Below are 14,694 nucleotides of genomic sequence, written 5' to 3'. Positions count from 1 at the left end.
TTCTGTCTAATTTCCAAAGGGTAACAGATAAGAAGATGCTGGCTAGCCTTCCTAAATTGAACTCATTAATAATAATTAATCTTTGACTGGATGCTTGTCTACTCATTACTATAGATGAATGAATCTGAAATCTCTACCATAAAATATTTTTTAAAATATATAAAATACTCAATGATTTTTTTTTAACATTTAATGTCAGAAAGATTTTAATATGTAATTTCTATGGAAAATGGACATGCTGACTCCAATGCTATGAAATTAGTTTTTTAAATTAATAATATTATATAATATTATATCAGTTTATTAGCAAAATCAAATTAGTGATAATTACTTTTCATCATATTCATTTTAAAACTTAGGCTAGCCAACAAGAGCTATTTTTAATCTAACAGGATTACCCATCTGCCTTGATTCTCAAAGGGGTATAGATAACACCGATGCTCTCCAGTTAGCTTCAAACTAAACTCATTAATTTCTCTCTGATTTGACTTGCAACTTTCTGTTACCAAAACGCTTGACCAGTGCTTGATAATTACACTCTGGGAGACATGGGATTTCTCTTATATATTATATTTGTTATAGATTGCTGTCAAGTATATGCTGAAAAATAAGTATTTTCTTGATTTAACACTTTTTTAATAAGGATACAAGTATATTTTTACATTTTTTAGGATTATGAAATTCGAAATTTAAAAACTTTTTTTTTAAATTCACTTAAATTAAAGGTCACGGTGATCTTGAAATAGGTCGCGACACACCTTCTACCCAAGATGTTAATAGTTTACTAGTAATGAGCCGGACAGGATTTTTCCATATTTGGTCATAGCATCTTGATTAAAGGTCATAGCGACCTACTTTTTGCGCGCGACACACCGTCTACCCAAGAAGTTTCAGTTGACAAAGTTTGATATTCCTAGGCCTAATAGTATTGAAGATATGAGCCGGACAGTAATGGACAGACGGACGGACATGAAGCCTATAACATAATACGTCCCGCCTTAAGACGGGTGTATAAAAATATTTAAAAGAACTCGAAATTTTTACAACGATATTTTATGTTATAGGCAGTTTGCAATAATCGGATTTATGCATTAAATACGATATTATTCCATTTATCAGAGTTCCCTCTGGGTATGTACGCGCAAAGCATTGGAACAGTCAATTATTAACTACCTTCAAAGATACACGTCTTAATTTCAGTGCTGCTAAATTTGAGAAATCTTTTTTAATACTTTCTTTGGAGAGACGCCCAAGCGCAAGTCGTCCGCATCTGTGGTTACATCCGCAAAACCAGAAGTCTCTTTCGAGACTGTAGCTCTACTGGTTTGTACTTATCAAAAACCATTGCACTATTTTATATGTATCTTTGTGTAGTCTACTTGTGTGCCAAGTTATATTGAAATCAGACCAAAACTGTAGAAGGAGAAGCGTTTTAAAGGAATTTCACAGAAAATTCTATTTTTAATAACCATGGCAACACTGTTCATCGAAATTAAAAACCGATGCACTATTCTATGTATTTTAGTGTAGTCTACTTGTGTGCCAAGTTACATCGAAATCAGACCAGAACTGTAGAAGGAGTAGCGTTTTTAAGGAATTTCACAGAGAATTCTATTTTTTAGTTACCATGGCAACACCGTTCATCGAAATCAAAAACCGATGCACTATTCTATGTATCTTATTGTAGTCTACTTGTGTGCCAAGTTATATTGAAATCAGACCAAAACTGTAGAAGGAGTAGCATTTTTAAGGAATTTCACAGAAAATTCTATTTTTAGTAACCATGGCAACACCGTTCATCAAAATGAAAAACCGATGCACTTTTCTATGTATCTTAGTGTAGTCTACTTGTGTGCCAAGTTATATTGAAATCAGACCAGAACTGTAGAAGGAGTAGCGTTTTTAAGGAATTTCACAGAAAATTCTATTTTTAGTAACCATGGCAACACCGTTCATCGAAATCAAAAACCAATGCACTATTCTATGTATCTTAGTGTAGTCTACTTGTGTGCCAAGTAATATTGAAATCAGACTAAAATTGTAGGAGGAGTAGCGTTTTGAAAAATTGTTTACAGACAGACGGACAGACAGACAGACGGACGGACGGACGCCGGACGCATTACTATCGCATAAGCTCTTCTGGTCTCTGACCAGTAGAGCTAAAAATGTCCATCAGAAAAGAAAAAGATGCCACCAAATCCCACCAAAAAGAGGGGGAAAATGACAACAGTACTACTCACAGCATGGAAGTGGACATTAATGAGTCTGTTAGCTCAGTAGGTAAGTCTGACTACTTACCTATGCCTATTGTTAGTGTTACCGATGCATTGGGTTGCACCATCCCTTCAAAAACACGCGAAAAAATACAAAATAAGGGTCATTAGATCTGGGCGTCTTGTTGGAAACGTCGGAAGAAAGGGACAAGAAAAAAAAAGATAAACCTAGTTGACGGGGAACTGGTCAGACTGAGACATCACTGCTTGTACACCACATAAGACAGAATATTAAATTATATAGACATATCGTATTAAAGAAAATCTTTTTTTTTAATGTCATTGTAACATTGGGTACATCATTCTATGAGTCTTCAAATAGGCATTTTTCAGGGAGTGCAAAAGTACTTTATGATAAATATGTTGACATGAAATGTTTCCTATAAAACATTGTTAAAGTGATGTATTTGATTTATATTATTTTTCTGACAATATATATTTTTCCTGCTGTAAATTTTAATATTTTGAAATTGTTTAAAATATATTTGTTACCAAATATACCAGTTTCGCATCATAAAATTATTGAGTTTACAAGAGTAGAAACCTAAAGAAAATCTAAAGAATGTTTTGGCAAACTATTGGAAATGGTCTATTGGAAGTATGTTTATACCAAAAAATAAATGAATGAATCAATAACATTCTTGTAAACGTTCAGAATACAGGTACTATAAAATGTTAAAAAGAGTATACATGTATTGTAACTAAGATACACAATTTTATTATATAAAATTTATATATTTTTCTGTTATTTTTAAGTAATATAATTTTATTTTATTTTTAAGTTTTCTCATTTAAATAATCAAATTAACGAGTTCTGCAAGAAATATTCACCAAGTGTTCTAAGATTTTTTACACAACGAACCAAGGGTGCTTGTTGAGCACTGCATCAAAAGAATTCCTCCTGAAATTCAAAACATACCCATAGAAAATATACAGAAGATTGAAGACGGTCTATGCTGTGCACAGCGTTGACTCCAACAACATATATCGGGTGAGGTTTTCAGATAATGAACCTACATGTACAAGTGTTGAATACTCAAGACTGTTAGACATCATTTGCCATCTAAACACATGCTTGCAGTGATGTTGTTCCTACTAGAATGAAGCTGTGATAACCTTGCTGATGGATACAAGGCCTGTCCACATTTTATTTTGCACCGAAGCGTCATACAAAAGTGCAAGATGATACACCGTATACAAATATTCCATCAAATCAAGGAACAGATATTACACTGCATCAAGACTCGGATATTCCAATGAGTCAAGGTACATCAAAGAAAAAAAAATCCGGATATGTCATGCCAAAATCAGCCAGATAAAACAAAACCCCACTTTATATTCCTCTACAGACTGCTTTAGGTCGATATACAAGATGTACAGTCTAGCCTTGATTAATAATTCTGTAGACCTCCAGAGAATTTCTACCAAAATACGGAAGTAAACTTACTCACTGCATCAAAAATAAAGATTCAGACTAACCCTACAGACAAATGTAGAAGACCATCCTTTAATAGAAAACCAGTAAATGTTTCGTTAAGAAAGAAATACGGGAAATGCACATTGTGTCCAGTTTGTGTAGAAAGGGATGATTGCACAATTATTGATGGAACATGTGACACGCCCAGCAACCAACATAGGATCCATGAGAACCACACCGTTGCTACCGAACAGTGCAAGGCCTATCAAAACACAGGAATTCCAGTCATTGATGTAGACACACTGAGGATCAAGGATCAAACTATCAGACTATTTAGTCGCAAGAATTGACTTAAAGTCACAGACACTTCAACTGGGTATTTAAAAACTTCCTTATCCGATGAGGTATATTTTCTTTTTTCAAATTCGAGTTTCCTGGGGAGGGGGGGGGGTTTCTGGTTAATAAAATTATAGTTATACAATTGTATAATGCACAAAATCAAACGCATTTTTATTTTATAGGTACGTACTTGTTTCTTCTAATAGAGACAAAGAAGGTAAATTGTTAGAATAAGCCGTGCTTTTAATATGTTTTTAATCATTTATAATTTATAAATCCTTTTTATTTATTATTTGGAATATGTTTGATGTATTGTTACTTATTGTCTCTATATTTTAATTTTGTTTTCTTGGAATTATATCACAGTAATGAGAAGCTTCTAGGAATTGATTCATCAGTTGCAACACCCATATTTCAAGGAATATCAGATAATTTCCCTGGGTACATGACACAGGTAATTCTTTCTTTTTTTCTGATTTGTTATTGTATGCATAAAAATTAGAGGGATTTTAAAAAACAACAACATTGGAACAAGGTAATGGAACACGTGTCCTTCGTTCATATAATTTCATTTGAAGGTCACGTCTTAACGTCCCAGAGCAGATTGGAACCCTAGGCTAGCCTTACTCTACGAATCTAGAGCAGGAACTCTATCTGCTATGCCATGTTGGAAACAAAATTTATATCTAAATGTATGATATAAAAAGGCAGTATACGTATATGTTTTTTTTTTTCAGATGAAAAAAGTGACATTGAAGACTTAAGTGAGCTGGACAATGATGTCATATCAGAAAATCCACTGGTAGTGGAGAGAAGCTGTACTTCACTAGAGGAAATTTATCCGTTCCTGGTATATCCAAATATATGGATATGCAGGAAGAGGCGGTGAATGCAGAAGGTAAATCTGAGGAATTTATTAAAAAATGTAATTAGTTCATAGGACTTTTTTCTGCGGTTTCCATAGAATAAAATACGAGATGTTTTAATGGACATTGATATTGAATACTGTTCGTTTCTCCATATCCTTATGAATAAAGAGTGAAGAATGACACATGACTCGCTTTAATATTCAAGACGTCTATGGATATTACACTACAAGCTGATGTCAGAGCATCAAAATAAACATATTAGCAATCTAAGCATTGCTAATTTTGACCCAAAAAATCATTTGCGTCTAAAACTCATGGACAGATGTATTTATACTGCATTATCGCAATTTTAGAGGTATTCGACATTGAAATAATACGTCCGGTCTTAGGACGGGCGTACAAAAATGGACTTTGTAATTACTTCCTAGTCTATCTAAATGGTCAAACTTTTTTGAAATTTCACAATTGGGTGATTTTCGACAATAAATCTCTTATAACATGCGTTACATTTGTTATAGATTGCTGTTACGTATATGCTGAAAAAGGTATTTTCTTTTTGATTTAACAGTTTTTAAATAAGGATACTGCAATACGCTTACATTTTTGGGGGATGTGTAAATCAATAGAAAAAGACTGTTTTTTTTTTTTTTGCTTATATTTAAGGTCACAGTGACCCTGACATATCTCGCGACACACCTCCTACCTAATGTGCATAAACTTGCCATATTTGGTGAAATTAAGCATAAAAGTTTATTAGTTATGTATGAGACGGACAGGATTTTTCTATATTTGACCATAACTTCTTAATTAAATTTCAGAGCGACTTAACTGAAATGCGCGATACTCTAAGTCTTTTAGTATTAAAATTATGTGCCGGACACGATGAAGCTAACGAACGCTTTAACATAATACACCCCGTCTTAAGACGGGCTTATAAAAAGTACAATGTACCATTGCAGACATTTTAGTGAGTTTGACATTGATGTCATATCAGAAATACCACTGGTGGGGGAGAGAAGCTGTACTTCACCAGAGGAAATTCATCCTGTTTCTGATGTATTTAAATACGTTGATATGCAGGACGAAGCGGTGAATGCAGAACGTAAATATATTTCATTAGGCAAACGATGTTTTATTATGTTAACAAAATAGTGTAGCTTGTTTTTATTTAAAAATCATGATAAACGTAGGCCAAATCCTATTATATTAAAAGGTGAGTTGATTTTGATAACATTTCACATTGATTTTAATTTTGCAAAGCCATGGAACAAGACATGGTTTTGAAATGCTGAAGGAAGTTAAAAGAAGTGGTGTTAGAGTCGCAACTATTATTAGTGATGATGATGCAGCAGCTAACCATCGTTTAAGACATGAAGTTGATCCCAATACAGAAAAGCAATAAGACAGGAACCATCTCGAAAAATCTTGCAAATCATCCGTACGCCCTGAAAAAGGTAAACATAGCGCAAATGCGAGTATAGATTTATTATTTCATGGGATTTGGGATGAAATATGTCTTTTTTTTTAAAAGTACTCAGCTGTCTATGTCGTTTGTTGTGCCTTGTGTACGAGTCAATATTGTTTCATCTATTGAAGGTTATGGAGGATTCACACACAGTCCTGACAAAAAAATGAGTGTCATCAAGCCAGTACCTGGGTACATGTAATATATCTAGTTTTTCTCTCCGTTTTTAATGAAATAGTGCATTTGTAATTGCTATTTGCATTACAGTCATGAAACAAATTTCATATTCATCTACATAAGAGACAGATCATATGAGAACCTGAAACACCAACACTAGGAACATACTAATATCCTGACCGACAGTTCGACAACGTTAACCCTAACTCACTTTCCGTCAATGACAACACAACATCGTAAGCCTCAAAAGTCTGATCTGAATTCAACGCCAACTGCAGGGCAGTGTTGTTGGACTCGCCTTTACCTATGAGTATGCACAACCTATCTGACAACGACTTAGATTCCATCTATTTAAAGATTAGGAGATCGTTTTGAGATTTCAAACTGTCTATTTTGCTTTGCAATCTCTCAAACTCTATCTCGAATTCCTGGACTTTTTTCTCTCCTAGCTCTCCTCTCTCAGTGTAGAGATTCTGAACGATCTCTTGCATTTTGGAGCCTTTCTTGATGTTCTGTACTAAGTGTTTGGAAGCCGATAAAATGTTGATGAACTTTTAACTAGCACGTGGAAATGACTTAAGGCTGTCTTCTGAACAGAATCTATCAATAGTGTTTCTGAAGAAAATGAAAAAGTGTTTACAATTACGTACTTTCTTTCTTCACAATTACTTGTTTGTGATTTTAACATGAATAACATAACTAATTTACAAATTTTTAAATAGGAACTAGCATTTATTCTAAATGCTTAATAATGGATACAATTTCATGATGTACGATTTGTGGATTGATAAAATTTTTTGGATCTAGGCTCTTTTTTAAAACAGAACCATGTTAAGAAGTAAAGGGTAAGAAAACATTTTGCGTGTGTTTTTCTTTTCTTTATACTGTAAACGGGGAAATTTTGAGCTCTTTGTTATTATTATTTCATTTGCTTAGGTCATCTGTTTAAGAAATTAAAGAGAGGTAACTTCATATTTTTTTTCATAGAAGTCTATAAATTCACATTAGTAATAAAGTGCCACGTCCCGTCTTTAGACGGGCGAAAAAAATGTTATCATTAATATTCTTTCAAACTCATTTCAATTTCAGTTCCGTTTTTTTTAATTTCAGAATGGGAGTACATTATATGAAACCGATTTTGGTTAAAGATAATGTTATTATTCATTAATAATAAATATATTTATTTTTAGGCACCTTTATCCAAACCACTATTTGAACCTATACCAGAGGGGGCATATGTCTGTGGTAAAACTGGATTTCCAAAGCCCTATTCCATCTTCAATTATGACACTATCAGAAGCTATGATCATTGGAAAGACCTAAGGATATCCCAAGAAGGAGCGATGGAGATTGAAATGGTAACAAGAGGACAAACAACAAGTCCAGCATGGTTTAACAAAGGAAAGGATAACGGCATCAAATTTTGGACTGATAATGAACATGAACAAGAGGCCCACGGGCCTTATAGGTCACCGGAGTATTGTGCAACAACTTTCAAACAATTAAATTTGGTTCGTGTTTTAAACCAGAGGACATTCGCAATTCACAATTTTGAAAGAGGCGCCATTGCTTATCATAATTATAGACTTGGCATATTTACTCTATTTACTTTATACCCAAAGGTATATCAGAGTAACAAAGAGAAAATGCACTTCCACTTTATAAGCAGTTGTGCACATCATCCCAAAGGAACCACTGACCTTGGAGCCACATATTTCAAAATTTTGCAAAATTTATTATAAAATGGTTGATAAATACCAATGAGCAGATAGTTTATTGAATACCCTGGAGCAGAGACAAAGGTTTTCAAAGAATTAATGCATTTTCACTACATAATCAATAGGGCCCCGTCCTAGCACCAGAACCCCTGACCCTGGGGCCATAAAATTCACAATTTTGGAAGAGGCACTCTTGCTCATCATAACTATGTATTTAGTTAGTTTATTTAATACCCAGAAGCAGAGAAGAAGATTATCAAAGAGTAAATGCATTTTCACTATATGATCAAAAGAGCCCTGCCCTAACACCAGAACCCCTGACCCTGGGGCCATAAAATTCACAATTTTGGTAGAGGCTCTCTTGCTCATCATAACTATGTACTTACTTAGTTTATTTAATATCCAGAAGCAGAGAAGAAGAATTTCAAAGAGTAAATGCATTTTCACTATATGACTAAATAGCCCCGCCCACATATCAGAACCCTTTATCCTGGGGCCATAAAATTCACAATTTTGGAAGAAGCACTCTTGGTCATCATGACTATGTACTTAGTTAGTTTACTTAATACCCAGGAGCAGAGAAGAAGAATTTCAAAGGAATCCTGCATTTTCACTATATAATCTATGTAGCCCCGCCCTAGCATCCATGTCCCTTGGGCTATGAATTTCACCATTTAGGTAGAGGACTCAATGCACATTACATTCATGCCAACAGTTTGCCTGCTTGATGTCCAGGAGTAAAGAAGAAGTTTTAAAAGAATGCAATAATTTTAGTGGTATTGGCCCCACCCCTCAGAGGGGCAGGGACCATAAAATTCAAAATATTTGTTCCCCTTCACCCATAGATGCTGTATAACAAATTTGCTTGAAATTGGTTCACTGATTTCAGAGAAGAAGCTGAAAATGTTAAAATGTTAACGCGCGACGACGGACGAAAACGGATAGCAATAGGTCACCTGAGTTACTCAGGTGACCTAAAAAAGAAATAATATGCATTTCTAAACAAGAGGCCCAGGGGCAACATCGCTCACCTGAGCAAGTCGGCAAGGAAAAATCACATTAGATAAGAACTGAAAAGTTAACTGAAAGGGAGGAGGGTGGCTTGAATTTTCATACTTCTTGAGAATGCCTTCATATTAATACAGCATTGACTGAGGATGACTCCAAATAAATATCACTTACTATGGATTTGAAGTACTGGAGAAGTAGATTTTAAAAGATTTCCCTTTCTAGTCATATGTGAAAATTTGATCAGCTATTGTAGCCCTACCCTACCCCGTGGGGTCATGATTTGAACAAACTTGAATCTAAAACTTGAATCCCCTTCACCTGAGGATACTTAGTGGCAAGTTTGGTTGAAATTGGCTCATGTGAGCTAAGAACACCTTTGGTCAAATATTCTTTACATCAACTTCATATGGACAAGTAGATTAGAAAACAGCTATATAATTGTATATAAAAAGCTCAGTGAATCATATTGGTGATATTGGGTTGGTCATAAATCCACTTTTTTTTCTTTTTAGGGTGCAACACCAAATGCAAAGTTTTGTGAGAATTCCGTAACTGGTATTGTTGAAATCAAATGCCCATTTTCAGTGAGAGATATGAGCATGGATGATGCTTGTGAAAAGCAAGATTTTTTTTCTTTATAAATCAGGTTCAAAGTATATCCTCATAAGAAAACATTGGCATTGGTATCAAGTGCAAGGTCAGCTAATGATAACTAGTGCTCCATTCTGTGACTTTATTACTTTAACACGACAAGAACTAAAATATTGAACGAATTTATACAATGAATATGTTGTTTAAAATGAATGAGATGTTTATGTCAATTAAGTCTTGCACTGAATCCACCTCTGATGTTTCGGAGGTCCATGTTTGCTCTGCTCCTATTGTGTATTGTTTCAAGGACTTTGATATTGAATTCTCTTCGTTATCTCCATATCCTTCTCATCGTAATAATCTACAACCTATGTATCAAACTGTTGATATTGAATACTGCTCGTTATCTCCATATCCTTCTCATCGTTATTTGAAACAGCTTTAAGCTACCAAAGAGAATTATGAAGTAATTACTAAATATATGTTTCATTGTTAGCTACACTGGTCAGATAATAATGTGTCTTTCTGTCATGACAAATTCAACACATCTCGACGTACAAGCCAAATGAACACGAGACCTCCTGTAGTAGTAGACGTACATGAGAGAAAACACAAATAAATACAGTGAAATCATCCTTATTGTAGGACTATTATTTACACACTAAATTCTCGACGGATATTTTCCGTTAATTCACAATCATAAAAATTAGCAAGCGACAAGTGTGATCGTTGAAAGGGGGATGCTTAGTAACCATGCTTTTGGAGCTCCTATGAATCTTGTATTGCTCCCTGAATCTCCGATCAAGTGCTCTATCAACTGAGCTATCCGGATACGGTAACAGGTTCGTTCGCCCGATCTACCTGTTCGCCGGAGTCCGTTCGCGCAGGGTCCGTTCGCCCAAAAATTTCTTCGCCCAAAATCTTGTTCGCCCTATAAAAGTTTCGCCCAATACTTATATATTATATATTATATTACTATATACTTATATATATTAACTTATTTGAAATAAAGATTAACTTGTATTTTTATTTCCTTTACGAACTTGGGTTATTTTTTTCTCAAACCAGGAACAATGTATTTTATGATTTGATTCTATTATCATATTAATGATATAGTTAATTAGATGACTAATATCAATGTTAATTGGGGGAATACACCCGTGTTGTTTTTTTACGAAATGGGCTATGTTTTGAAAACAATTAAGGGACTTAGACGTTAATAGATCCCTTATAGAACTGAGCAGCGGATCTTGAAGGTTTTATCTTTGAAGAATCTCCCTTTGATCTCAAAAAATGATTTATAAGAGGATGGAATATGAAAATTCAACATTCAGCTATCAACCATGTCAGGTCTTTGATAGAGCATGTATTTAGTATGACCCATATGCACAATCAGTCAGTATTATTTCGAATGTACCAAAAATGTAAAAAGAAATTCATTATATTATATTCTATATAAAATCTGGGCGAACGGACCCTGTGCAAACGAGAAATTGGGCGAACGGACTCTGGGCGAACGAAAAACGGACGAACGGGATATCGGGCGAACAATTTTTAGGGCGAACGAACATGGAACCTCCGGATACGGGCGTTAAAAACCGGTTAGCGTCCACAAATGGACTTCTGGGCTAAAGTACTGTACCTTTTCTCCAAATACATATTTTACGCAGAAATTATAAAAAGCATAATTTTAACAAATTTCTTTGAACCCTTGCTGGTTCAAGTAAAAGGAAGCTTTGGAGAATATTCTTCTGTTGTCCAATACGATTTCCGAATAAAATTAGTATGCCTTGTTTGACTGTTTACAACTCTTTTAAATCAAGTCGTTCTTTAACCCTTTCGTGAGAAATTTGAATTGAAATGCTGGTGTCTTTATACTTAATTTGTAGGAGTTGTAATTGAACGTGTCGATATTTTCTAAAGAAGCTGCAGATAATGGGGTCTGGGGCATTACTTGCACACATTTATGTTTAGGTTTTCACCAGGACATATTTTGAAATTCATTTAGAGTATATGATGATCGTGCAGAACTCTACTTATTTGAAGAACATTTTGAATGTACAAAATGGCAAATACGTAACCCATGTGTCGTTAATTACATGAACATTTTTTCTCAGCAATTGAACCTCCGCTTTCACATAAGAATTCGACAACTCAGTCATTCTACTATAGTGTTCTCTGTTTATACATTCTACTATTGTGTTCTCTGTTTATAAACTACACAAGTATTAGCTTTCCTAAAAAGCTCGTCCGACGTGGTTTGCTTAATTTCACAAAGCGGAAAGAAATCAATATTATTTATATTACATTTTTTTTTTTTTTCGTTCGGTGGACCATGTGAAATCAACATTGCCATGGCAGCTCAATTTCTTTTAAATCATTGTGAAGATGAATTTACAGAACACAATTTATTTGCAATAACATCTTTTTTCGTCAGTAATACTACGTTTGAATTTATAACATTTTTTCTGTGGAAAAGGGGTATAGCATGTAAAAAAAAAAAACAAAAGAAATGATAATTTAACAACTGGTCTGTACCATTGTCATTAAAATTTATGGATCGTTTTACCGATACAATAGTCATGCCAAGAAAACTTGCACGTTCTATCCGGAGAGCGAACTCAATAAAAGCCGAATTAACGTTAATCTGTGATTCTTCCCCAGGGAGATGTGCGCGAGGCAATTAATGTCAGCAGTTTTGAGGGAGGGATCTAAGTTTAAAAAAGCACGTAGCAACGGGGGGGGGGGGAGGGGGCTTTTTTCCCAACATTACCTTTACTATAGAAAATGTCCATTGAAAGGTTGGTTGCCCCCCCCACACACACACTTCTTACCACAGAAAAGAGTAAAGTGATATCAAGGAAATAAATGTAGTATTGTATGCAAAAAAAAAAAAAAATTGGAAGTGAAAGAAAGTCGGCCTTGCAAAAAGTTGGCCACTAACACCCCCCCCCCCCTCGCTTTTACAAAGGCTCTCTCTCTCTCTCTCTTTTGTTGCTCGTAAGAAAAAAAGAATTTTCCCTGGCTGCCCCTCCCCAACTTTAAAAAACGATGCTACGTGCCTGTTAAAACATGGTAGTTAGAATACTTATTATTTAGAACCCTTGCATATACACACCCTTTTTTGGGGAGTGGGGTTGGGGCATCCAAATCATGCTGTTAAAAGAGTTAAATAAAGGAAAAATAAAATTTTAAATTAATTACTATAAACTAATTCTTCATAAAAAATAAGCTGTCTTTCAAATTTTTACGTATATCTATATCAAAACATTGGTTTTGAAAAAAAAAATTCATTTTAAAGTAAATATATCAATAACTGAAATAAAAGGTGGAAAGTGTCAAGTTAATTTTTCTTTAAAGGCCGGATCTGACCTAGATAAATATCCACACGGACAGCAATTAAGCATATTAGGGAGCTGGCCACACCTCCCATCTGATAAGACTGCAGAGTTATGCTATTAATAGATAGCAGCTTGCCACTTACACGTGCTTAAAATAAGACAACAAAGATTGTGCAAATACATAGATATTTTAATTATTTCTACGTTTAGAAAAGACATGTTTTATGTAACGCCACCAAATGTTTTTCCTGAACTGAAATTTTTGTTTTTTATAGTTCTTTTTCCCAAGTTGCTTACGTGGGGTTTTAGGATTACGTGTGTAAGTGATAGAAGTAATGTCTCTACCCACATTTTCATTCCAGTGACACGTACCAAGGAATGCTCGCACTTTAAACTGTTCACTTCCAAAAGCAATCCTTTTATCCTCATATATATTTAAAGTGTTATTAAAACTATCAACAAAATAAGTATCACGTCCTAATCGAAAATCATCCGGATTTTTATAGATCACTGAATTGATTATAACACCTTTTAATAGTTTTTCTGCAACAGGGTTTTGAATCACCACTCGGGAAGATTCGTAGTTTGGATCCACTTTACATCTTGAGGAAGAATGACATCTTTCATGGTTGTTTTTATAGTGATCTATGATATTGTCTAACATCTCTCTGAGCGTACCCGAGTCTCCACCACAGTGTTTGATGGCCCAGTAGAAATGTGTAGAAACGGCATCCGGTTTGTCGTAAAGCTCCTCGGACCACGTTTTACCTTCTCTGTACCGTGGTCCACTTGAAATGGTGGACATGGCCTTCTTAATATTTTTTATGCCATGCCAAATGTCGTTTTGGTTGCAGGTAAATCCATTTTCACGTTCCCTGACTAGTTTGTTAATTGACATATTTCTGTCATGCGTGTTGACGTTGACAGAAACTTGTTTGCTGTCAAGATCCTCGTAAATTTTTTCAGTTCCAATTTTTTCATGTCTCTGGGTAACTGGATCATCAGTGGTCGCAACATGCACACAGTTGAGAACTTTATGCGTTTTTTCTCCTATTGCCACCACACTGGTGTCCTGGGCATTTTTCCGCCACCCATGCCGTGCGTCAGTTATGATGTCAATTCCGTCTAAATTGTCATATAGTCCCACTTCCTCTAGTAAAGCGGTGTGAATAGAGTCTTCGTACTCTTGCTGGACAAATGTCTTGTACATTTTAAAAAACGAATTCCGTTTTTCTACAGAAAGAACACCGATTCCTGCTTCTCTGCAAAATCTAGAATAACAGGATGGCAGCATACCACTACACAAGAAAGCATGATTAATTCTTTCATTGATAAGATACTTTCCGTTCGGAAGGTATGGTGAAGATGCCCAAATATACCTGTGTTTAGGACGATCGGTTCTCGAACAACACAGTTTCAAAGAAGTGACATGTCCCCGTTTTGTTGCCTTTTTTACCTCCAATTTTCCTCCACAATGTTTCCCATGTACAGCA

The sequence above is a fragment of the Saccostrea cucullata genome, unplaced genomic scaffold (genome assembly GCF_032062105.1).
Source record: "Saccostrea cucullata isolate Sc308-1 unplaced genomic scaffold, CSIRO_AGI_Scuc_v1 ctg11891, whole genome shotgun sequence".
NCBI classification, from domain to species: Eukaryota; Metazoa; Mollusca; class Bivalvia; order Ostreida; family Ostreidae; genus Saccostrea; species Saccostrea cuccullata.
Note: the sequence above shows the minus strand (reverse complement) of the source record.